The sequence below is a fragment of the Taeniopygia guttata genome, chromosome 6 (assembly GCF_048771995.1).
Source record: "Taeniopygia guttata chromosome 6, bTaeGut7.mat, whole genome shotgun sequence".
NCBI lineage: Eukaryota > Metazoa > Chordata > Aves > Passeriformes > Estrildidae > Taeniopygia > Taeniopygia guttata.
Window position 1 is genome coordinate 15,621,584 of NC_133031.1, and position 27,537 is coordinate 15,649,120.

The 27,537-nt window shown below is 39.1% G+C and overlaps 1 long non-coding RNA gene across 4 annotated transcripts in view; it reads right to left on the reverse strand.

Moving 5' to 3' along the window:
• LOC115495769 (uncharacterized) overlaps positions 1-27,537 on the reverse strand; it is a 113,918-nt gene that overhangs the window by 70,279 nt on the left and 16,102 nt on the right. For 3 of the 4 annotated variants that reach the window (XR_012056694.1, XR_012056697.1, XR_012056695.1), the window contains exons 2-5: positions 25,600-25,770; positions 24,997-25,091; positions 11,820-11,961; positions 9,601-9,692 (exon numbers count right to left, since the gene is read on the reverse strand). This is a non-coding gene — a long non-coding RNA (uncharacterized lncRNA). The remainder of the gene's footprint in view (positions 1-9,600; positions 9,693-11,819; positions 11,962-24,996; positions 25,092-25,599; positions 25,771-27,537) is intronic. The other variant, XR_012056696.1, reaches the window with a different exon arrangement.

Here is a 27,537-nt window from a genome sequence, read left to right on the forward strand (position 1 = left end):
ACAACCTCCTGGAATCATTCTCACTGAAGGGCAGGAATGCATCCTGATCTTGAGGACACTCTCTCCACTCACAGAGAATTTCTTTTGCTCTCCCCAGTGTGGGATCAGCAGAAATTCCTCCTGATATACATGACTGAATTCTTGCCATGGCTCTCTTCTGACAGCAGAGGCATTCAAGCAGTGGGGTCAATGGGAGTGTTTGTGCTCTGTGAGAGGCAGATTAGGCTTCTGGGCACTTTCTGCACTCCATCCTGGTGGCCTGGAGTCTCCCAAGTCGCTAACTCAACCCCACAAAGAGGTTTCAAAGGGGCCTAATAACCCTTGTGCAATAGCCTCAATCATAAATAGGTTCAAAATGGCATTTGTTGCAGAAGATTTCAACTGGAGGAATGTCAATAATGTAAAATCCCCAAAACTTTCTGTCACTGAATTAGCAACAAATTCTCTATGGTGTGCTGTGTTCAGGTCTCTGTCTCCCTGTTCCCAAAGGAATTTCTGTTTCGCTTATGCAGTAACAAACACACACTCTTGCTCTCATCAAGTACAGCACAGCACAAATACTTTGATGTGAAGTTTGGGTAGTGAAACAGATTTACACACAACCAAGCACTTGTAAATTAAAAAAAGCTGTGTTTCTAACCCTGAAGTAAAGTCTGCAAGGTCCATTTTCCTACACACACTTTAAGATCCCTGTGCAATGCTCATGTAGTGAAAAGAAGATGAAAAGAAGAACACACAAGGCCTTCAACCTTCAACAGAGTTATAGAAGAGCCAGCTATAGACCCAGATGATGCTACTGAAATGATATATTCCAGAGTCTGTCAGCTGAGTCCTGCTGCTGTCAAAGTACGTCCTGTGCCCATGGCCACAGCTGATTTCACTATTAGAAGAGATCAACATGAAGGAGAAAATAAAGTTATTAGAAAGAAGATCAACAGTAAGTGGCAAAACCTGTTCAAGAGCTGCCTGACCTCATTTGTACTCTGATCATACGACTCCAATAAAAACACAAACCATGCAGTGCCTTTTTCATAATACAGCAATGGAAGATTGGCCTCTGCACGACCAAGAGGAGCCATTTCACACCCAGTAAGTACTTTGAAGATACTGGGCTGACAATGGAAACAGAAAACTTCTCTTTGCCTTCATTATGCATGCTTAGCAGCTACTGACTGACTGTCACAGCACACTGGAAACATACTGTGTACCACATTCCATAACCTGTGTGGAGGATCTGGAGTCAGGCATTGTGGTTGCTATGCCCTGCTCAGGCTTTGGAAAGCCCAGATGCAGCAGTGCTTGCCCACTGCAGGCTGAGGCTGTAGCACAGCCAAGCAGTGAAGCACTACAAGTGTCCTCCAGATCTGAGACTGGTGTCTGGTGACAGAAGGACATTATTCAATCTTTGGCTTCTCTAGTGGGAGAATGAATTTCCCAAAGACTGATTCTTTAGCTCATTAAAAACATCAACCTGTTTGTTTTGAGCCTGTCTCACAGCCAGATAACCTTTTCTCACTATGACAGCAAGTACAAAGTGCTCTCAGCCTGTGTACTGTTATCTGTGGGATCTCTCACGTGCTTGATTTCAGTCTTCTTTCACACACCTTCAAAGAAAAGGCCACACCCTGCTTTTTAAATTGCAGCATATATGAGTTCTAGGCCTGCCAGACAGGCTGGATAAAGGCATCCCCTCTGCAGAGCCCATCACACAACAAGGGAGAGACACTCGTGGAGCTCCACTCCCCTTGCAGTCAGTCTCTGGCCAAAGCAAGTATGATTTTTGACTTATGAACACTGAGGGCCCAGAAATAATATCTTCTACTATCCTAACCCATTCCCATATGATGCTTTATGGCCTATCCTACAGCATCATCAGTAACCATATTTGGGTAGTAACTGCCAAAGACGGAACCTGTAGAGGACCTTCAAAAGATACATGTGCAGAATAAATGAACACTCCTGTCTCAGCAGCTTTCTCCCCTTCTACCTCCTTACCCACAGAAGAGGGACAGGCTGCTTTCCATACATTCCAGTGAGGAGATGGATGAAAAGTTTGCCCTTGACCACCAGGCAGGGAGCTTCAGGCCTTTTGCAACTAACATTGCAGAGTTTATATTGTAGGAGACAATGGCTGTAGGAGGTGGGGGATGCATTCAGGTCCCACCCTAAGAGTTCTCTCAGTGGAAAGGGTGAAATGCCTGAACCATTTGCTGAGAAGATGGCAGAGGTAGAGTGTAGCCACTCACTCCTTTTCTCCTGATCATATTGGAGGACTTAGCAAGCATCTGGTGTGCTCAAAGATTGGTGAGGCCAACATTGGACTGAGGCATAAAGCACTAGTCATCACAAAGGCTAAGGAAAGGAAAAGTCTAGGGAAGCTATTTGGCTTCTCTGCCAATCAGGCAGCCATCATTTTTGTTGTCTGTCTGATTAAATTTTTAAGAACCGAATTTTTCTGAAATTATCAAATCTCCTAATCTCTTGGGCCATAATTCTTACCCGAACATTTTATTTGGCTCACAGACTTGAGCTAATCACCACTCCCTGACTCAGTTTCCTCACAAACAGGAATGGATGCATTCAAATTACATTCACCTGAAAGGCACGCTGTAAAATTTAATTAAGCCCTGAAAAGCACTCTGCAATTGTGAGATGAAAAGGTGCCATTAAAGGCTTCTAGTATTATATTTCACTAAGACTCTCAGAAATATTTTGGATGGAGTTAAAGAGAGAAAATAAAAGGCAAATAAATCATAAACATTACAGAATAAATGCTGCCCACCCCTTCTTATCTGTAACTCACAAGGGATATAGATTACATCTAAATAATCCTTTGTATGAAAAACTGTCCATACATTTGCACGCAAGATGTAAGGACAATGCTGGGTTTATATGAAAGGGAATATACATGTTTCCTTGCACACCCTCAGTGAAGTTAAAAGGGTTAATAAAATATAAGTTGAGATCAAAAGAAATCTGAGGTGACATTTTGGCCTTGAGGCCTTCCCTTGGCTGTGGGAAAACAGAATGAGGCTGCTCTGCAACATACAAGCTGAGGTACAATTAGCAGTGTTTTCAGACTGCATGTTTTTTTCTAACTTAAATCTGTAGAGATATAAGCATATGCAATGAAAGCACTGTGAATTTAGTTTTACCAGTAGAGAACTACTAACAGTGCTACAGATAGAGACAATCTGAGAAAATTCAAAGCTATGTAATTAGAAGATTATGCCCAGCCAGAGAAGAACCAGATATAATAGTAAAATCATGATTATTAAATGCACTCGGAAGGGCTTGGCGCATGTGGATGCAGCTGCGGTGTCATGCACACATCCTGAGGACAACTGGAGACAGTAGGCCTTTCATCTTTTGACTCAAGACCTTCCCAAGACCTCTGCATTACAGCACGAAGAACCGCACACTCTATCAAACATCGTTATTTACATAACACATGGCAGGGAGTGGTTATGGAATAAATCAATACTTTGTGATATTTGCTACAAGCCACATGGCAGCTGAGCATTTCTGAGGCCTTATCCAAGGTCTGGCTTGAAGGGAGCTTATTACAGCTATATTAAAATTGCCTAATAAGTGAGGTTACCAGAGAAGTGCACTCTGCCTTTTTTTCCCACTGGAGTGTAACCTAGTGAGGGCAGGGCTTTCATTTACAGACAAGCTCCTGATCTGACCCCCTTCAATCCAGACTGTCTTCTGTGTAAAAGATCAGCTGATCACCTTTGCCTGCAGCCTCCTCACAAAGACACTGATCCCTAAGCATAGCTGTGATTTCAAAGGTGCACAACTGTCCTAGATTTAGTGATATAACTCTTTAAAAAGCCACATATCTTCTCACTACTGAGACTCTGCCTGTGCAGATCCCTGCTGGAAGACCACAATGGGAGAGTGATAGCTACTTCCTAGAGGTCCCTTGGCCAGGAGGTTTTATGTAGAAGGGGAACTTCCAGAGGACAACAAAGAAGTGGGTACCTACCTCTCTTAATTCAGTATATGAGGAGCCTGGACCTCATATGCTCACATATGCATGCTAGATTGCTGAAGTTTGATTAAGTAAATCCTGCCTATACCCCACAAAAAGTTTTGGGCATCATGACAAGCTCTTGTAAAACAGCAAAATTTCTGGTTTAAATACTATCTGACCATTACTATTCTGTGCTCTTTTAAATTAGGTTTTGGTTAAAAAAAACACAATCAGGAAACCAAACTAACCTCTCCAGTTTCATTCTCCAAAAGCATATTCATTAAAATCTCCAGTGTGGTGAAGACTGTTTTGGAACACTAACAATGCATAAAATACAATGTTATCAGTCCAAACACCAGAATAGCACAACAACCATCAATAAGCTGCAAATTCACTGGGAAAAAGCCCACACTTTCTTTGCGTTTGCTCAGCACCTAGCACCTGGTTCACAATTAGGCCAAATAAAGTATCTAAAATAGGAAGTGGTAGCAATTGCAAATTATGATCCACTACACTGGAGATACAGTGATTAAATAACACTATAAAAATCACTAAATAAAAAATTCCTCTTCAAACATGAGACTTGTGTAAAAAGAAACACAGTAAGCAAAGTATCTCATTATGTTCTTTCTTCTGTATTAAGAATATAGGCAATCACAACAGATAAAGAAGAACAAGCAATTCAGAGAGATGTGCCAGCCCAGTAAGGAATCTCCACCAAAGTCAAACAGGCACAGGAAAAAATAATCTCCAAGACCCATGAGGTTATGTGAAGTACTAAGAGGTTACATAAAGAACTTGTTACACTCTTACTAAACTGTCATAAAGCTGAATTGACAAAAAATGTTAAAAATTAAACGATACATTAGACATTAGTAAATCATTTAGTGGAAAGTCACCTGAAATATTCAACTACATTTGTTTAGATGGTAACATAAAACTGGGCCTAAAAACTAAAAATTCAGCCTTTTTTTATTTTACGGCTCAGAGTTTATACATCAGTCATCTGCTGCCTCAGCTATATCAACAGCAACATCTTTTTTTTTTGGTCTCACAACTTTCTCCATTTTGTTGAAATGGCCATCTTGAGTATTTTTTCTCTTTTCATTCTTTTCTTTCTCAGCTCCCTGGTTTCCCCTTATAAATAAAATTCAACACACCATTTTAGGGCACTACAAACCACTGCCCCTGAACCTCTTTCTTTACCGTTCCTTTCACTAGTCCTGATCCTTAAAAGAATATCAGGCTTGCTTGGACTATCTGAGTCTTCTTTCCCTATTGTAGTCTTTATTTTTTCACCTATGACATGAAGCATATTTGTGACAGCTTTATATTCACTTTTGCTGGATGTTTCCTGTAGAAAACTCACATGTGCTATTGCACAACCATGTCCCTATGCCCTAATTATGCTGTTTCACACCTTTGAGATGTCTGTAGATTAATTCTTTCAGAGCAAAGAAAGCATTAATTGGCATCAGCAATTTCTGATGAGTAGTCTTATGTACATCCCCAGTGTCATATACACCAGCCATGCACAAACCCCCAAGAACAAATGATTTGAGGGAACTGCCCTTTGGGAAATTTGCAGAGACTGTGTTAAATTGAAGTGATATTCAGTAATATTTTAAAACCACTAATCAGGTGATATAAAAAGTTGATATAGAAATTAAATTTGCAGAAGATGCTAAATTAGGAAGTGTTGCAAACATAAGTGAAGATGGAGAAATAACATAGAGGACCTGAAAAAGCTTAAAAATAAGAGCAGGAAATAACAAAATGAATTTCATCCAGGAAACATGCAAACGTACCATACATCTGGGGGAAATATTTCAAAATTAAATGCCAAAAGTAATCCGATCTTGTGGTTCAAGGTGTAAACTGATTGCCACGGCTGAAATAATCTTCTCAACCTTCCTGCTCAGCAACATATAACTGGCAAGGTACATTATGAAGGGTTTTGAAAGATCAGGCACAAGATATTTTTGGAGGCAGGATACCTGTCTCTTACAGAAAATCCTCTGCAACATCTAAATTCAGAGAAATAGCCAGGTTCATTGAGAACATTAACACTCTTGGGCAAGCAAAATATTTGCTTACTTTCATGCCCAACAGTTACTTCCATGTCCTCATTTGTATTCTTACTAACAATTCAGCACAGACCCATACCACAGTGGCTGTGGCATTAACAGCACAAGCTGAAAAGAACAGGTAAGGGGGATGCCAGCCTAGTTAGAGGGTGAATTATCTGGGCTCTTAGTATTCCCAGCCTCTGAGAAACTGCCTCAGCTACTTTTCACTCTCAGTGGCCACAGGGGCTGCTATACCAGACAAGCAGTAATGTTGTCAGAAACAGAACCAGATACTCAGTTGATGTCAGTCAGGGCTTTTCTGCTAACTTCAAAGAGAATAGCAAATTTAATGTGAGTTTGCAGTGAAATAGGATATTGAAATTCTTCAGTAATGCTTACTTTTCCATCCTTGGGCTCACCACAATCAGGAACTAGAGAAGAGATGAGGCTTTGTACAGCATTGATAAAACTACAGCAAATATATGACTAGGCTTTGGTACTTGAATGCCACTAACTCATAGAGAAACTGGAAGGAGTTGAATGGAAATCAATAACAATGAAGGATCTCAAACAGATGGCCTTTGAAGAAAGTCACTATCTTCTTTTGTTACACATAAAATACAAGAAATGCCATTAAAATAAATAAATTCATGATAGCCCTATAGCAAATCAGTTGCTTTCCATCTCTGCTTCAGAGTGGAGATTCTACTTAGGAATTAACTTTCTATCTCAGCTCTAAAGAAACAGCATATATATCCTCACACATTCCCTGCCCTGTTCTTCCTAGATAAACAGTCTGTACAAGAATGCAATTGGAAACTAAGATGAGTCATTGGTTTCACCACTCATTCAGATCTGCTCATTGTCTAACCCCCCCACGCATTCACTTGATTCAATTTATTATGAAATTCCAGAGGTGTGAATGGCTGGACAATGCTTAAAGAGTCTTTGCAGCTGGATCACCTCTCGTCACTGGAGTGTAGTACAGTTACACATGGGCCAAGAACATGATTTCATACAAACTGAGATTGAATATCCTTCCATAAAGATTTGCTGTAGCATAAAGAACAAATCATACACTTTCACAAGAAGTTTCGAGTCAAGTTTACAGTTTGTGTCAAGCTGACAGCCTTTGCTTCTGTCTTATGAATGTGAAACCAGTCTCTTGAAGTGTGGCTATCCTTAAAAAGTCATACTGAAGCATACAAAATGTCCAGCTCCTAATCTCATAGAAATTACTTCTCTGAGGGCATTTATGATAGCAAATGGAAAGAAAAAAAAACAAAAGACAAAACAAATTCTCAGAATAATCTCATGATAACTTGGTCATCTTTTCACACTGGGATAGTTTGAAAGCTCCAAGGAGCATATGTTAATGCAACTAAAAACATTTAATGAAGAAACTGTTACCACACAGATACCAGAGAGATAAGGATGATCTTTAGTTAAGTACAATACTTGGATTTTATGTGGTCTGGGACCTGTCCCTCACTGTGCAACGTATTTCCTGTACAAACCTAAACAAATGGCTTTAGAAGTACCCTAATTCCAGGTCTGTAAAGTTTGAATGTTGTCAGCCACTTCTCTTCATGCTTCAAGCTACATACATCTGCAGTGCATTTCACAACAGGGAACAGATTTGGAACAAATGAAAGAAGGTATTTCCAAAGCAGACTATTATGGGCCACTGGCACCATCACATTTCATCAGGCATGTATGTCTAGAAAATCTTCTCCAGCCAGAAGAGGGAGATCTGTGGTTTGAGATCTCTAGACCAACAATTCATATGAATCACTTTGGGTGGGCTTACCTTGCACTTCATTATCAAAACCTATGCCAAGCTTATGGGTAGCACCATTATGCACAGTCTGATATCTCTGGCTCTCTGTGGCATGTAGGTTTTCCAGCTGTCATGAGTCTCTGCTCTCCACAAGCTTTTTATAAGAAGGCTGAGCATGAAGATGGAAATGCAGTCATGATATAATGGAGTGTGGTGCCTGATACTATCAGAGTTTTTAATATTAGTCTCATTGCTGCGGGGTTTGAACACTTCCAGCTGAAGTTGGGTGCTGCCATCATCCAACTGTCTGATAGAGAGACCTGCAGGCAAAGTTGTGGTTGTAAAACTTGAGATGAGCAGATCTTCTATCTGTATAATGAGCTAATTAAAAATTAATTTAAACATAGTCTGTGTAAAATGCTGAAGCATATGATGTGGGGTATAATCCTATGCTGGATTTGACAACTCACAGCTGCTACTGCATATTCAGTGTTTTTGAACAAAATGATATGTTCCTTCTGCCAGACTCCAATGAGAATTTTCTCTCACTGAGGACTTGAGAGTCTGACTCCAGGATGCAGATTGAATAGTTAGTCTATGTGATGATGTGCAGAGATAAGAGCTCAGATCTAGAGGCCATTTGACTGTGTTTGCACACATGCTGTTCCTTAGACTAAGCAGTGTTCTAGAAAACAAGCATGGATACATCCACTGTCCTTCCCACCATTCTTTGTTCCAGACTTTCTCATGCTGCACCAGCTTGTGTGTCTCGGCACTTTCAGTGTTGATGTATCCATAAATAGGATGAAAATATCTGTATTGGCAATAAGCACAAAAGGTTTTTTGCCTTCAAGGCATATAGACCCCTGGGAACTATGTGGAAAGCTGAAAGGCAAGCTCTGATTGCTTTTCTCTGCCAATGACTTTCATCTGGGACACAGATATATATGAGGCATCCAGAGCTGGGGAAACAGAAATCAGAGAGGTAAGACTGCACTTAGGAAGCTATGAAGAGAAAGAGTTCATACAATTCTTGCTCTCTTCTTGGACCGGGATCTACCAACAAGCCATAACTGTGTCCTGCCCCAAATGAAGTGCTAGTCACAGTACTGCAGAGACATTGGGACTCTTGAATGTGCCAAACTCTGCTCCTTGAAGCCAGGTCAAAACTGGGATAAAATAGTATGGTACTGCTTGCAAAACCAACTAGAGGAAGAGGCATTCTTTCCTTGTTTAGTAATGACATTTAAATAGCTTAGAATGCAATGGACTTAAAAGAAAATCCCTTTCAGTTTGAATGAGAGCAACAGGATGGTTGCTTTGGCTTGAAGACTGAAAACCATGTAAACTTGAGTCCAGTTACATGAAGCAAGATAGGAATAAAAGGATTGCTTCTGAAAATAATTACTTAGTGAGATAGTTTTTGAAATCTGAAAACAACTACTTCCACTGACGGTTCACTAAACATTGGTATGTTGGTAGTTTGCTTACCGTATTATTAAATAAAACATTTTCCTTCTTGCCCAAAAAGCATGCTAATTAATTGTAATGAGATATAGCCTAGAAACACAATTAGGTAAGAATTATGCATGGCCACACTTTTATGGTGTTACCAGGTACAAAATCACTATGACTCTTGATAGAAATAACCTCAAACAATTAGAGCAAAGCAGAACAGTAATTATGAATTAACTCCCTACTTACTAGAAAGAAAACCTTGCATATTCAGGAATCTTTCTTAAACAGTAAGAACACATTTGTTCTTTACTCACCACCTTTATTCTGTTAGTGTCCCCAAAGTAGGAGAGGTACAGACGCCCTAGGACTCTCTGAGTTGCAGTGGAGAAACCCGAGGATGGCAATCCTGAGATTAAGAAAGAGAACCATGAATAACAGGCAACTTACGCAAATAAAACAGAATATTTAATTTGAGAAAGAGCCTTCCATTATTCCCTTAAACTCAGTAGCAAAAAATCAGCATAGAATAAAACCATTAATTAGATTATTCTAGCCAGCTACTGTGTATTTCTTATTGAATTCTCATGAGAGTTCACAAAGACCTTGGTTGTTTCCCATAAAAGGGTGCATTTGTATGTTTCTGCAGTTGTACTGCCACCAAGCTACTTTTGTTTTGTTTTCAAACCAATATCAAAATATTTTTTTTATTTTTCCAGAGTACTTATGTACATATTCAAGAGGCAGACCACAATCAATTAGAGCACTCTGTCCTAAAAGGACACTCTATAGAAAGGCCAGAGTTCATCAGGACAAGAGGTCTCTTGTAGGCTCGTCAAGACTTCTTATAGAGTAAAGAACAAATTTTCTAGAACTAAGTAACACTGAAAACTTTGGCTCTTTTGTTCTATGCCCATAGTGTATTTATGCTTGCTCTTCATGAAATGGAATGACATGTACATGTATCTCTCTTATAAGAGAGATGCCCACAATACAAGAGCATGTGCAAAGCAGCATATATAAGAGATTGGATAAAACATTCCTTCCCAACCCTTCTTCACATACATATACCAAAGGTTTGGTAGCCCTGACTATGAGCTTAACATCTATCAAATGAGATCCAATTCATGTCCTCCCAGTTGCAGCTGGTCAAATTTTTAATGACTGCCTGTTACAAAAGGAAGAGAAGCAATGCATTAACTGTTGAGCATAGAAATGCATGGTAGAAAACAAAACTCCATCATGAGAAGTAATACTCTTATTTCCTGTGCCTCACACTTCACAGCTCTTTTGCATGTTTCCCTTACCACACTTATTGATTGGTAATTTGTATCACCCATTCTTTAGTCATTTACCATGAATATAAAATTTAAAGGATGACAAAATGCACACCATGCCTATTCCCTCCTGTCAATTTTATAGAGATATTTTTGTAAAAAAAACAGACTGAATACCTGAATCCTCTAAGTGATTTTTTTATGCAGTGCTGATTAAGGATGTATTGGGGTTGCATGGCAAGGTTTTTACAGTGGGGGAGGTTACAGGGGTGGCTTCTGTGAGAAGTGCCAGAAGCTTTCCCTGTGTATAACAGAGCCAATGCCAGCTGGCTCCAGCTGCCCACTAGCAGCAATGCCAGTGGCCTCTGGGACAGCACAGTTAAGAAGGGGAAAAACACCCCTGTGCAGCAGCAGCTGGGAGGGGAGTCAGCCAGGGTCACCCCTCCCAAAACAAAGTCCCCGGGAGCTGTCAGGAGTTCTCTTGCAGCCCAAGCTGTTCAACCTGGAGGCTCTCCACAACAGTTTGCCACAAGGAACATGCAGAGCAAGGTTCCCATGGCAGTTAACTCACACTCAAGAACAATTTTGAAAATCCACAGTTTAATTGCCACAAATAGAGTTTTCTCCAATCGTCTCTTTTTTTTTTTCTTCTTTTTTTTTTGTGATTACCCTGAAAGGAAACAGTAACATTATCTTACAGCAGATTTCTTTTTAGGCTGTGGTTAGGTGCTTGGAGAACAGTTGAATCTTGTGCAAGGTCCATGCAGCAAGGATGAGAGTTTTCAGATATAATGTGATCAAAGATTTTTGATTGCTGTATCTTTCTCAGGCTCCCCTGACAGCCTATTTTCAAATTAAACTCTTCCTTAGAAATACTCTTTCAGCTTAGCTTTTCAGAAAATCCCTGTATGTGACAAATCCAAAGCATACAACTGCCAAGAATAGTCTTTCAGTATCCATTTACAGCAGTGCCATTCTGGTTTATCAGGAAAGTAAAATATACAAGTATTTACAGGAAAGACTACACTCGTTTTAATGGGTTTGGTCTTTTTATCCTGCACATTTCTAAACACATTAAGCATGTCTATGTGTTTCTTTTTTTCTTTTCATTTGCTGAAGGAATCATCTAACAAACTGGGGTCTAAATAGAAAGAGTAGCAATGCAGCTACAGTAAGGGTGTGATTTCATGGTCAGTTTCATCTAGTTGAACTCTGAAATACTACTGCAAGGGACAAATGTTCCGTTCCTCCCATCTCACCTGTCTGTCCTCCATGCTTTGTGTCAGCACATGGAGATGCATCCTCAGCAGTCAGCCAGATCCGGTCCCGGTGCAGCTGTACAGCTGGATGAGTGCTGCTGCTGACACGACACAGGACCAGGGACAGACACCCTTTCACCACCTTTTTGGTGTTTAGAAATAGATTAGCCATGGTTGATATAAAACTACACCCAGGTATCACCCCTTTTTAGTGAAGAAAGGAAACAGCAGATTCCCTTGATATTTGCTGCACAACAACAAATCAAATTATTGATAAATAGTAAGCATTTGGCATACCTACCTTTATGATATGATGGTCATTTGGTAATACAAATGGAAAGAGATACATCCAACAAATGTTTGTTTCAAGAGATTGGACAAGAAATGTAAATTAAACCAAATGAAACAAAATTGTAAAAGAAGTGTTGTGGACAGGGAAGTATGAGGCTTGAACATTCATTTTTCATTACTTTCATCTTTGTCTCAGAAATACTACTTCCAAAACTATACAGAATATTGGTGTCATGCGAATTATCACTACATGAAAAGGTGGCTTAGGAGAAAGAGCTAAACTAAGTGGTGGAATGGAAAGGCGATTTGCTAGTAGCTTCAGCAGAATCTGGAGGAAGCCTTTAACATTTTTTATCCATTCCTACACTGTCTGCTAAACACACAAAAAGACAGCAGAAAAACTTCTAGTTCTGTAAAAAGACAAGTTTCGTTTGGGGACTACAGAATGAGTAGTGCAAAGTTAAATTATTTTTTTAGAAACAGATATTCTTACTGTTGAGAAAAAAAAAAGGCCACTTCATATCAGAAGAATTAAATAGTAGGAGAAAAAGAGGCAGTTTCCCCTACAGCAGTTAGCACTAGCCATTTTCAGTGCCAAGATCCCAGATTAGATAGACCAGCATTCTGATCCTGAACGACTTCTATCCAACTCACTGCCCTTCACCTCAGCACCAGTGGCACAGTGCCTCAAGCCTTGACTCTGCAAGACAGCAAGATACAGACACCAGGGCTCTGTTCTGCAGTAGGATATACAAGAGCAGTTCCCACAGCCATCACACGGAGCTATGTGGATACCTATTGCCAGGAAGGGTGGGGTGAGAGCACTTGGAAAGCCACTACTGAAAGTTCAAGTCAACAGGTTTGGAAACTTGGCAAAGACAACATAGACAAATAACTCAAAGTTTGCAGGGCACCTCTGTGACTGGTATAAATCAGATGAGTACTACTGAGTTCAAGGGAACCTGCCAATGCATGACAGATGAGCACCCACTCCTTTGCAAATGCTCCTCTGAGTCCTGGTATCTGAACTGCTTGGCTCTCATCCAGTTTTCTAGTGCTTCCTCCAGGCCAAAATGAGAACCACGCAAAACGTTCTGCCATCCTCAATGCAGTGAAAAACGAAATCACATTTGATCATGAAAGTTGATCCTCCATTTCTTACATCAGCAAAGATACAGAGGAGATGTAAAAAAGATTAAGGAACTTCCTCTCCTTCTTTCAAAATCCCCACCCTGTAAGTGCTTTCCTGCTGCTGACAGAAAGGAAAGTCAGGCCTGGATGAATCCAGCAGAGACACTGGAGCAGTGCTGGGCCCCTCCCAATGCCACACCATGGTTCAAAGCCTTGAAAGGTGGCAAATCTCCCACTGTGCTGCAGTTCAGCTCACACCTGAAGACCAACATTGCAGCAGTGTATTCTCTTTGCAGCAGTGTCTCCTCTGTGATAGTAGGTCCTTATCCTCTCTGCCTTCTACCAGTACAGTCATATGCTGCTCTCATGGTGCACAAATGCTGAGCAGCATCTCTGCTCGTCCTACCTCCAGCCGCAGGTCAGTGCCAGCCAAAGCTCTTTATTTGCTGAGTGTATTTGTTCTGATTTAGGGCAAATTTGGGAAGAAACTTCCAAAGGGGTCCCTCTAGAAAGCAGATTCAAGTGGTCCCTTCCCCAGCTGGTTCGGGAAAAGATTTCCTTGGAAAAAAATTAATAATGTTAAACAATAAAACCTCTCACTTCACTGGGCATTTAGAGAGGACATCTGGCAACCCTTTTCACTGGCCAACAGGATTTGGAGATGCCTCCAAATTCATACAATTCATACTGCTTAGTCTCGGACCTTGCAGTTTTCAGGCTTACTGATGAAAATAAGTATGAAATAAAGATGTAGAAATACAAATGAAACAAATAAGTCAAAATAAAATAAAAACTTTTCAAAAGTTAAAAGGATTTTATTTGAAGTTCATTTCTTAGCACAGTAAGGACTCAGCTACTTGGGCTACTGATTTAGCCAATATTTTGACTACAGTAAAAGATGGCTCCTAGTTGCAAGACCTGGCTCTATTAATAACAACTTCCAAAACAACTGAAATTGTCAAGCATCTGGTTCAACCTCTTACAGAAAGTCAGGCAGGGCCTGAACTTGAAAGAGATTTGAATTTTACTGCATTTCAGGGCTGATGATGAGAGGGTTGAAATATCAAGTTCCTCTAATGTATCTTCAGCAAAACAAACACCGTTCTCTAACCCCACCATTTTCCCAAGATGCTGCTGTGGTGTGGGCTGAAGGGTTGGGAGAGAAGAGTGGAAGAGGAGAAAGAAGTTCCTCATTCCTCCTTATTGCCCTTCCTGTTTTCATGTCTGTTTACGCAGAGGATTGTCTTTCCACAAGCAAACAACTAGAGACAAGCTCACTCCAAATGTATGTTCTCTCATGTTTCAAGCACTTGCTCTGTTCTTGCTGAATGTTTAGTTACACCATGAAAAATGGATATGTGGAATGAAGACATTTCCCCTTTGACTTGCACATTTGCTGAAGGTATGTCAAGGATCTGAGGCAAGGGGTATGGGCAAGCTTTCAAGAGTTTCCCTCCCCCCCACTTCTCCTTTGCTTGCTTATTAGAAGAGCAATAAATATCAAGCAGACAGACCCTTCTCACAGTTACAAAGCCTACCTGTAACTGAGCTGGATAATTAGCAGCCTTGAAGATGATATATGACTTTCATTACCCTTTGGGACTGGAGACTAAATGAGGACAGAGCTAATTGCCGTGCAAAGCAGTTTGGCATGAATGAGAAAAATGCAGGCTGCTGTCTCCTGCCAAAAAAGGGCCCTATTGCTGCTCTGATCTCATGGCTGGTTTTTGCCGCAGGAGTTCACTTGGTGTCCATAAATCATGGTCTGCTTACAGCTGAAACTGCACTGAGTCATCAACATGCAATAAGCTGAGTGACAGATTCCAGCCTGACTACATTAGAACTTCAGACTTAGTCCTTCCCCCCCCCCACTACCCATACTTAACAGAAAATTAAACCCAGACTACACAGACATGAAGGCTGTGAGAAACACAGGCTTGTTTACTTGACAATAGTTTTTTAAGACTGATGTTTCCAGGAAATAACATCATGCATTTTGAAAGGGAGAAGGCCACAAGCACTCAATTTATAAAATGACCCACTGCTATAGCACTTGGTTTGTCCTTCCTCATGTAATAACTGATTAAAATGTATTGCCTTCCTTTAATGATCTAAAGTGGCACTTTGTCATTTTAGTTCTTATGGAGATGGATTTAGTCAGCTAACTGAGAAAATATTTTGCTGCTCTTTAAAATTAGGCCAGAAGAACTTGAAATTTGATAGCAAACCTGCTACCAAAGTGACCTGGGGCATATTAACATCTATATTGTACCCTTAAGAAGTGTGGGCTTCTGGGGAATCTAACCCATCAATGCAAAAGAGACTCCTTGAAGATACTCTTTTCCTCTTCCCATTCTGTTTTACAGAAGAGTTTTTGCTTTTCCCTAAAGGTACCTTAGGTCTATTTTTTTTTTTTTAATGGAAGAGATTGTGCTGAATTTGCAATATGGTACCCTGTCAGATCCTAATCAATTAGCCTACATCAGCTCAGCATAAGGCAGATACCAATTTAACTCAGAGAGCTAAGCCTTCTGATTTTCTCTAAGGGCAGTCACATAATTCATTCTTTGTAGTGCCAAATTATATTTGACATTTAATTTAAAACTCAAGGTACCATAATGCAAAATCTCACTAAAAATAATGGTGATAAAGCAGAGGAACATTTCATTTGACAGTGAGGATTTTTTCAGCTTATTTATGCACCCAAAGTTTTCCCCTCACCCACCTTTCAAAGACCCAAACTCAGAAGACAATCACTTTTAGGTGATTTTAGCTTCTACAGGTGCTTGCATACAGTAAAAGGGCAGTTAAAGGTGAAGCATACATGGTGGTTGCTGATCACCTCTTGGTGAGTGAGCTCTGCCCTCCTTGAGGACACAAGATTGACTTTTCATGTATTCTCGCTGCTGTAGATAGTAGAAAGAAATATTCCCATAGAGTGGCTGTGCTAACTGGTTGTGTGTGGACTGGGGGAGGGGAAGTCAGCCTGAAAAGGTTGAGTTTTTACATTTAGAAGACCCAACATGAGAGAGAAAAAAGCAAAAAGTGTTTAATGCCTTCATTCACCATTCTCTGCCATGCAGCAACTCCATTCACAGCTTCCTAGCACAGTGGAAGTCTGGTGGTTCATCAAGCATGTCTAGACTCTGACAATGCTGGTTCATGCACAAATGATAATAAAAACCCCAAGTTCTCCTCCTTTCTTGAAATGTGCAACACACTGTGAATCCATGGGGAGTTCTAGCCATGGGCTCACTCAGCACTTCCAGTAACAGTCAAACTCTAATAAAAGCACTACTTGGAAAAATTGTGCAGCTGTCTCTGTCAAGGTGGCTTGTAGGGACTGACTCTTTCTGTTGGTAGCGTGCAAAATGCTAAGCAGCCAGAGATCTGCCTGCCTAATCCAGGGCAGCTCCATGAGAAGGGAAAGTATTGGATAACAGCAGGCTCTGTCTGCATTGTTGAGACAACCCCAGATAGCAATAAGCAAAGGACACTGGTACTGCAATCCTCCTGAGAGGGACTCAACTTTTGTCCCATCAAGAAACAGCTACTACTTTGTAATAAAAAGAAGCCAATGTCTAATGCTCTCATCCTTTATGTGCCCGATTAGCTCTTGGGGGGAAAAAATTATCACTGGTCACAACATGCTTCTCAACATAAGATGGATGACTCAGATTCTGGGATGTTAGGTCTTACTGTGGATTTCAATCCCTGATTAATATGAAAACAGTTCAGTGCTAAACTCTGGTATTTTTAGAGTGAGTGTAGGCCTCAGGTCAGGCATTCTTGCTCTATTTCACAGTTGCATGTAGGTGCATGCATATGCAAGGAGCTCAAAATTCTGCCCATGTGAGTGGATCCATTTATTTTCGTACTTGCTATGTGCTCCACATTTATGTTATAGAATACACAAGGCATTATCTGTGTACCTGCGTACAAAGTTGCTATGTACCTGAGTGAGAGAGTGCATTATCAGCAGACTTGGAAATTAAAGAAACTGTATTTGATGTTGATACAGAGTGGTTGTGTGACAGGTTTAAATTAGTGGAACAATTGTGAGGGTATAACACCGCTGTAGGATTTCCCTATCTTCCATCAAATCTCATGGTAGAATAAAAATACCACCCCAAAACTTCTGGAAAAAAATTCTTCAGCATTGTAAAATACAGAGAGCACCTTTCTATGGCGAGAATCCTGCAATTCAGCTCTTCCAGACTTCCTGAGTGGAGACTGTATCAAGACATTATTTTCAATAGCTAGGATTTTGTATTTTAAATGTAAGGATAAGAGTAACTTTCTCAAGTCTAGATAACTGCTCTCTTAATGTAATTATACTTTTATATAGGCTTTTATAGCATACTTTATAGTTCCATGGTTTATTAATATTTTTACACGGAAAAACACTTCCATTGGTTTAAGCACTATTAACTATTTAAAGAAATAGAGATGAAGCATTCCCTATTGCTTTTTCATAAAATTTAAGATTGTATCATGAGGAACTATGCAGCCTTCATACCTCTATTTCTAAGCTCATTTTACTTAACCTCTTTTCACAGATTTCCAGAAATTGGCTCACTGCTTTTTCCCCTTCTAAATCCTGTATGTAAGGTGCTGTTGAGTCGAAGGCAAGATATAATTTTCAAGATGTTAACCTGCTATAGATTCATATCACCCACTTCATACTCAGTACTGTCCCAGAAATTTTTGCAGTTCTGAATCTGTGTAGGTACACCTATAACTCCTCACCAACTTAATTACGAAATTTTGGCACACAAACATACAAGTGCACAAAATCTTTAGAATATTTGAACCAACAAAAGATTCTGCACCAAATTCTTAAGAAAATTCAGTTTGACAAATATTTCTTCAAAATAGTTTGAATCTTTTCAGAAAGGAAATTATGTAGAAACTGATAAAATTGTATTACTGTAAGGAAGCTGGATTAGCTAAATGGCCATTTTAGTAGTCCATTTAGATCACTAGAGTTTTACTATTGCAGGGACAGAAGCTTTAAAAAAAGGAATAATTTGAAATGGTACTTAAAAGTACACAATCAGTAAATATCGAGATTGTAAAACTGACATTTGGTACTACAAAAAAATCATTAAATAGAAGTGAAAGGATAAGGGCACTGACTGAGATTTCAGACCCTCAGATACATAAGTTGGTTCCAAGTGCTGATAACTTAAGTACTTTCGCTGGAAAAAAAAATGTAAACAATAGTCTAACTTGAAATTTATGCTTTCTGAAGGTCTAGTTCATAATCTCTTTTCCTATGTGGGATTTACCACATTGCTTTGCAAGGAGTCTGTCAAACACGGGGAACTGACTTCAGAGTCCTTGCATCCCGTAAGGAAGCTGATTTTTAATTACATTGTGCAAAACCATTAGTGATAAAATCCCCTTATAAATATAAACAGAAAATTAAATCATAGTGTAGGAAGATATAAGGATTGGAATGCAGAGAGAGACTGAAAGAGAGGATGCAAATGACCTTGTGACATTTACAGTCTAATTTCTGAGGAAAATTCTACTTCAATTTATGGTGATGTAAAGAAGGTTCAGAAAACAGCTTGTTTAGTCCTTGTTTAAAATACTCCCAGAAAAACGGATTATAGTTTCTTTAAATCACTCCTGCTATAGGATTTTATAATTAATAGCCCAGACACATTTGTCACCATTCTTAATCATGGATATCTGTGTGAAGATTTCAACAATCTCTATTTTGTCCCAGTTTAAATTTCTTTAAATTCTTCCAAGCTCCATTGTGGAATAATTTCCTGCATAATTTAAAATTGTGTTTGACCCCTGTTCTGGGTCAAACACAGGTTTACCATAGCTGTATTAAGGAGCATTTTTCCTTAGCACAAAGAGCACTAATTTCACACAATTTGAATTTCCTTGCCACTGTCTGTTCATCCAATCTGAGGAGCTACAGTATCTTACATTTCCTTGTTAATGACCAAAGTATTTCTGAAATTCCAAGTTAATTAGCACTGCAACATTCCAAGTAATGTAAGAGGCTAAACCCTGGTTTTCCAATGAGATAAGCAGGGGTTGCTGCTGTTCTATATGCAATAAAAATAAATTCCCTAGACAAAAACAGTACAGTCTCAATTGCCAGATAACAAAAGATGAAAAATAAAGGACTTCTTTTTTTCTCACATTATAGTTTAGGAAACAAAGGCTGAGAGAGAACAAATGTTTTGCCCAAGATTGCCAAGACTAGGCAAAACAAGGACAAAAATTGAGTCCAGATTTCTTCAGATTCATTATGGTTCCTGTATCACATGATCATTTTGCTCAGTAAATGAATGGCAACCACAGCCTGACCAGAAGCCTACTGAATTCAACATGAAGAGCTCTTGCTATTTCCAAAGGGGATTTTGATTTTGAGTCCATTGGGTTACTCAATGCATACAGGCAAAAGAAGTCTGCAGCAAGAATAAAAGCTGAGGACATGCCACAGCAGACAAGACTTCTTTTTTAAGGCATCTCTAATTCATTGACCATGAATAATATAATATTCATGGAGTCTCACCTGGTGTTCAGTTTTGTGCATAAGTGCTTTGCATTGTTGGTCTGATAATTTCTGGTAAAGTGATATACAGGACCTTGAAAACAGTAGTGGGATAAAAAGAAATAACAAATTGAATAAAGGAGAAAAAATAAGCTTGCTTTAGTCTGTAAGGAACAAAATTGATGCCTTTTAACCTTACACATAAGTTCCACACCATTGCTTTTTAAAATCAGCTGGAAATCATTTAAAATCAAATTGATTCTGGCTTTTACATTCAGATGCACTTCAGCTTCTCACTTACTGGCCTATATAAGTAATGTCTTCAGCCAACCTGTGTTTAGAATGGGTTGAAAATCAGTTTGTATGTTCACATGCTTATTGGAATTTTCTCATTTCCATTTCACTCAGAGCCAATCACTATCAGTTTAATTTGCTGAGGAATATGTCAAGAGGCTGATTTAATGGGTGTTTTAGCAAAGAAATGGTTCTTAATACAGTGACTTTTTTTTTGCTTATAATACATTGTCTATTGCCAATTTTGTGTCAGTAATGGAAAGATGGATAATCAGAACTGTTAATATTTATTCTGAAGAACTCTCTTCTCCATCATGTGTAGACAATCATGAAAGAACTGTAAAATCCCATGAAAATATTTCCTAGCTTACATCTGCTCCTTTCAGCTAACAAAATCTGGAGTATCTGCAGTCTTGCATGTATGGACTGGCAGGGTAGGCTTCTGAAATGGACACTCTCCTGTTCACCTGCTGCCATCCAACTGTGGATCATTTGGATTGGATAACTGCTATCTGAACTGACATTTAGTCATCCAGTCTGAGAGCAAGTATGCTGAAATGATGCAACATAACATGCTATCAAGGCTGTAATAGGACATAGAACACCTGCCATTGACTTGGATAGAAAGGATAAAATGCTCTGAATTGCTTTGTTTTCAACATTCTCTTCCCCATACTCCTCACATGTCCATTTGTACTTAATTTGTCACTGATGCTTTAAGGAGAGAGAAATGTCATGGCTGGAGAACAAGAAAATGTGAAGCAGATGCCCAAGTTCTATTACTAACTGTTGGTGACTGGATAAGCTGTTTATATCATTGTATCGAGTTCATTGATTTAGATGGCTTAGTTTTCGGTTTCCAAACTGAGAAGATGCACACTGTTTGCTTTCCACTGTGTGTCAGTACTTCAACACTCATCATCTTCAAAAAAGAGTTAGAATGAGTTTGCAATTAAGGTGGTAAATATGCCTGAAGCTCTGCATCTAAAAAATCAACACTTACAATTAAATGATATCAGGAAAATACTGCCTGTAAGCTCACAGTAATTCAATTAAGTTGCCTCTAAATGAGAAATTAAAAATGCATCATAAAGAGAAATATTGTGGGTTTAATCAATTGCTTTAAGGGTCTCTGCAAATCTCAAATAAGATGTAAAAAATCTGTGTGCAAATATTACATTGCAGAGATGATGAATGGGAATGGAGTGGGAGGTTATATAACCCGATAATATCAAGGATATGAAAGAGCTTAAACTATTTAACTATTCAGCAGTGAAAAGAAGTCAAGAAGGATCACTGCAGACAAGGACTGGAAATACAATATGGAGGCTGACTTGTGCAGCCTGACATTCTGCTTCAAAGAGTATTAGTGCTAGAGAGTGTTACAAAGCTATAAGTCTTTAAAAACAAGTCTGATTTAATAAATATTTACTAAATTGTATAAGGATTGCCTGGCATCAAGCTATAAATATTAAATTTTAATGTATATGTTAAAAGAACGATGTTTTTTCAAATAATCAATTTATGATTATAAAGATTTTTGGGTTAAACTTTAAAAATAATAACAAAAAAATCCCTGAAAGTCAAACAAAAATAGTGATGGTTAAATTCCAAGAGAACAATTCACTCAGAGCTCCTTTCATGTGCCAAAAACTATTATTTATATTGTTTATGCACTTTCATCATGACAGCCCTAACACTGAGCAGAGCAGATAGAGTCTAACAGTTACCACATTAGAGAAAAAAGCTCTCAAAAGGTAAATAAAGTGAAGTGAGGCTATATTTTCGGATCTTGGGAGATGTAAGGCCAGTCTGATATTCTGCTTTTATTGATTATTTTATATTGTTTAATGAATTTCTGTACTCTTTCTACAAAACAAAGATTGGCTCAATGACCAGAGCCTGCTCATAAAGGAACCACTCTATTAAAAGTGGTTTTGTTTGTGCCTGGAGAATCAGAACAATTCCAGACAGTTTGTTTCATATTCTACTTGAAAGCTCCTGTTCCATTAGTGTGATATAGTTTCTGAGACAAAGCTTAACCACAGTGTCTTTCCCCTTTAAAAGGTAATGACACCATCTAAGCAAAAATAACAGTGGGGGGAAAAAAGACCCCCATTATGGCAAACTGTGATATTAATGAAATTCTGTTTGTATTAAAATTTTCTTTCAACCCTGGTCTTCCTGTTCAGGGGGATAGTGTCAACCTGTCAAACTTTTAATCAAGAGCAGTTCATTGATGCTTCCATTATGTCAAAATGCTTCACCTAGGTGACTTCAAGGGAAGACAGCAGGTCTGACTTTCTCAACATCCAAGGCTATGAATTTTTCATTTCTCACCCCTCAACTTTTAATTTCTAGTATATGTACATGGATAGACACAATGTTATTTTATTGTATCAAATCCATAAATAGTGTACATTTCAATCAAGTTGTAAGGTCAAGAGATTAAAGAAAGGTAAATACATGAAAGAATAATTTCTTAATTTTTAGGTTGGTAAAAGGGTATCGTTAGAGGACTGAAATCTATGCCTTTACAAAATCTTTTAAATTACAGCTTCTTCAGCCAAAATTTCAGCACAGAGCATCATGATTCAAAATCTAGAATCTCCCTACAAATTATTTCACTGAGGTGTTGCATTTGCAGACGTGCTGATAATAATGATATAATTCAGCCCACTAAAGAATCCTTACTTTATTGCATAGAAGTCAAATTTGGGGTCAGATTGTGACCTCCTGCAGTAGCTGCTATCCATCACAAAGACTAAAATGTACAAGAAGTCAGCTTAATGAAGTACCTGAAGCTCATGCTCTGTTGGTAGAATGCTTGATTTGGAAGACAAAAATAAAAGCCTCCACATGACAGCTTTACAATGCCTTCCTCTGCAGCTTATCACTCACTAACCTCCTGCAAGTGAAGTTATAAGGGAACTGCGACTAGGAAAGGCTCCTTCTCCCCAGTTCCAGGGAACCAAAATGATTGCTTAAGGGTGTTAAGAAGATGACTGAGAACAGCCCTAAGACAGTTCTGATTTCCATCTCAGCATCAGCACACTGCCGTGTGTGATAGGCAGAAAGTTTTTATACTGTGTGGTACAGACAGAAAGCAAGTTCCAAGGAAATGTACAGTCCTCCTAGGATCTCAATTTAGTCCTGCAAAAATTTTACTGAATTTCTCTAATAGAGCTTTTGATTCAACAGTTTCTACCATTCCCATAAACAGTCATCTTCCTGTATTTACATATTGTAATAAGGATATTGTAATATCCTTATTTATCAATTAGATGTACAGTGAGATGAGTTTTGACTGAAAATACCTTGTTACTTCATGATTGGGAAGTGAAGTCAGGGAGAATTATGACAACCTGAACATATTGTTAAAGGAGCTTCCAGATCTTGAGTTCTTAAATAGGTTTGCAAAGGTATATTAATGGGGAGTATAGTACATAATCCATCTAAACTATTTACTTTTCACTCTTCTGCCAAAGGAAAAATTCTCATCCAAACAGTTTGGTGGGTTTTGTTGTGTTTTTTAAACATATCATGTATAATTAAAAGATGACTATATGAGTTATTTATAAAGCCAAACAACAAGACCAGAACTCTCAAAATGTGAAGTGACCAGATAATTACAAGACTGGTTTAAATTATGTTCCTAAGTATTGTTATTTCCAAAATGGGCAGGATAGCTGTACTATTAATTCAGCCCCGAAGACCAATTTCATTCTTGCAAACATATTTAAAATGTAGCAAGGTTTAAATTATCTAAGCTTATTGTTTTAACTTCCAGTATTTCGTTATTCTACTTAATGGTTTGAACATTATTTTATACAAGTACAATATAATTTTATTGCATGATGTAAATAAAAAAACAACCAAAAAACTAAACCTATGTCCCATTTGCTTCCAAAACATATAAGTGATGTGACAGTAGACCTAAAATACACTGATGTTTTGCTTACAGACAGGAAGAGCTGAAGGTTGTTCAACATATGCTTAATTGGGAAGATACATACTCAGAGCATTAGTAACATATTCTGAATCTGTCCGCCCCTCAAGATCGGATTGGCAGAAATATAAAGAAACTGAGCCAGCCCAATCTTTCTCTCATTGTAGTGAACTGGAACATTGACAGCTTTGGCTGGGCCAAGAGAAGGCACTAATTTAGGCCCTGCGGCTTCTGCACTGGAGCAGGTTTTGTAGCTGGGGATCACAGCTTCGAGAGACCCATCTTGGGGGGTAAAATACTGAATGTGCTGTATGGTCCCTCAAAACACAGAGGATCTGAAGGTACAGCCTGCAGCCTCGGACACAGCTTCCTTCTTCCCCTGGGGAGCCTCAGGTGGCAGTGCCTGGCGATCAAGAACTACATGAGAGTGACTGATGTAATTGATCTCTAGGACTCCAGGTGCCACTGCTTAGAGGGATGGAAACAAAGGTCCCAAAATGAGTGGAAAGCATTCTGATGCAGTACCCCTAAAAAGTGCAGATATTGCCTCTACCATTAGATCTATGAATAATTAAAAAATATATTTCAAATTGTTCTTTTGTGTGCAATACATAAATTGTTTTTTCCCAAAACTATTTTACCAAATATTTCCACAAGGGCTATCCAGTGTAGCACTGTATCTGCCAAGATGTTAAAGCATGAGTGCTTCCCAAGTGCCCTCAATTGCTCTTGTTCTACTTGCCTTGACCTGTTGCATCATGTTATGAGATATCAAACTGCCATCATGTTCCATTTTAGAGCTGATTACGCTTCATTGGTGGTCAACGTTGCTGCTTGCTGAGGGTTTGTGAAGTTTGATTAATTAGTGCTTATGAAGTGCTTTGAAATTCTTGCATGAATGATGTTACAGAAACACTGAATATTGCTGCTGTTATACAGGCAGGTACATGATTAAAGATTTGATGTTGTAAGGTGTGGTTGGGCCTTACCTTCTCTTTGGGAAAATATTCTAGTTTCCTCTGAATTCCCTCTGGCAAGCTAGTACAGTCTTCCAACCAAACCAAACCAAACCACTTCAGTCGTCCTAGGGTAGGGAAAAATAATAATAATAAAAAAGATTAGATTAAGGATATTTCTGAGAACTCATTGCCTGTCTAGGATATTGCACCTCTAGGTGGTCTGATAAACTTCAAGAGCACCTTGGTGATTAAGATTATTCTCAGACTGACTGCATTTTCTTCAACTTTTTTTTAATCAACTAGAGATCTTTTAATTGCTTTCTCTTCTTAGGTATTTTACATAGACACTTAACCACCTCTTAAAGCATCTTCCTTAAGTATACTTATCTGTGATATCCTCTGTTGGCTGAAGAGACCAACCTATCCTCTCCAATCTCTCCTGCCCAAAGGGAGCTGTTACATGTTGTATCTCTTTCCATTATTTCTGACTCTGAACCCAACAGCTCCCATGTGCTCTGGGAAATGCAGCACCCCACAAGTGATTCATTCTCAGCCAAGGCAGGAAGCTGTAAGGCTCAGCCCACAGCCAGCCTTACAAGACCCAAACTGAAGATAATTACTGCACAGACATACCTGTTCAAAGATTTGTTCAGCTTTCTCACTGCTGCCATGCTTGGCTGTGACCATGACCACACTGTTGTGGCCCTTCAGGAACGTGCTGCTTCACAAAGCAAAGGCCAGTATTCCTGTCCAAGGCACAGGTGCCCAGGGCCATTTGAGAAGGCTGTGAAGCATCCAGGATACCTGCACAGGAATAGCAGAGATGACACAGGACCTAAAGCAGACTGACACTCCATCGTGGTAACAAATGGATGCCAGGCAGACATCTCGATAACTGAAAGAACACCAAATGCCAACAATGAAGCCACCAATTTCACTGTGTACTAACTTCCCTGTTTTCTACTACTATTGAGAGCTTCAAAAGGATTAGCCATATTGATCCTCTCTGTTGACTGCACAATTCACATACTTTGGTCTTGCTTACATTAGCTTAACAGACTATGATCAGCTGTGCCATCTTCAATTCAAGTCACAGCACAGTATCAGGAGTTGCATTTTTTTTTCCTGCTTGTTCTACTCATTTCACCTCCTGCACCCAGTAACATTTTTTGTTATTTTTCATAATAACCCGATGGCTAATTTTGTACACACCTTTATGCATACAGTAACCTCTGGGGTTTCAGTGCTTTGTGCTTGCTTGATTTCCTAAGAACTACAAAGAAAAAAATATTGATTGGTTTTGCCTCAGGCTTTACTAGAAAAACTTACCTAGACTGCAAGGCCAGAGTCTGAGTACATGTCACTATTTAAACCAGGGGAACATTTAGCATTTAAGAGGTTCAAAATAACCAGGCCAAACACCCTTATTATCTATCAAACAGTGCCAGTTTCCTGGCTGCTGCCAAGGCTTATGACATAGTCTTATCATGTTGCATATTTTCAGAAACATGAATCTTATGAAGAAGTAGTACTTAAAGGTATCACATTTTTCAAATACTTAAATGAAGAGTATCAGGAGCCTCTCGCTCAGTCCCAGTCAGTGAGTTATTGCACATTTAAAAATCTGTTCCTTCAGTTTTCTGATTGTTGTTCTTGTCTGTGCATCTTTCAAAAATTGGATTATTAATCTACTGTGCCATAAAGTTTCTTTCATTAGAAATTAACAAGTTTGTTTTGACCTTCTCCTAGTCTGGGCTGGAATTCTATGAGGCGTTTCTCGTCAATCACTGTATTCTTTGCACAGCTTGCACTGTTCCATGTATGCTTTCAACTGGGTATTTATGCCTGGCCTGTAGATACATTTCCTGGCTCATCTCAGGCATGTCTCTATCCCCAGGTGTGAAATATGTATCCACTGCATGATGTCAGCTCTCAAATCTCTTGGGATTATTGTTCAGCTCCATTTAAAACAAAATCCATGCAGTTCTTCATTCACTTCCTGGGGGTGGGCACAACAGTCTGTGGCACTTACTGCTTTCTCTAGGCTGACCATGGATTGTACATCATTTTCCTGCCTGTCACACACCATGCTGTTTTGTAAGACTGCCTTGAATGATAGTGGTTGAAGGAACGGAGTCAGTAGTAGGTTTTCACCTCATTGTTTCTCCTTCCTGGGTATACTAGAACTCCATCAGTAAACACTGCAGTCTGCATCTTTATTCCCAGACATTTTTCTGCTCCCCTTTCTCAGGCACCCCTGCACTGGCGCTTTAGGTGCATATAATGCTTTAGGGACTTGTGCCTCACTTTCAATTTTCTTCTCTCAATGCCTTTCTTTCTAAGACTTGAGTCTTCTCACAAGATTCCATATCAATCATTTTCAGCAGTCAAGAGAAGTCCAATGGGATAGATCCATAGTTGAGCTCACTCTCAGTCTGCCTTCATTCACCCTAATATTTTGTCTCCAGCACCCATTGAGAAAAGTTATCACAGATAAATATCATGCACCTTTTTTACCTATTTTTACACTTCTTTTCTGGAATAATGATGCCCTAAGTTACAACACCGGCA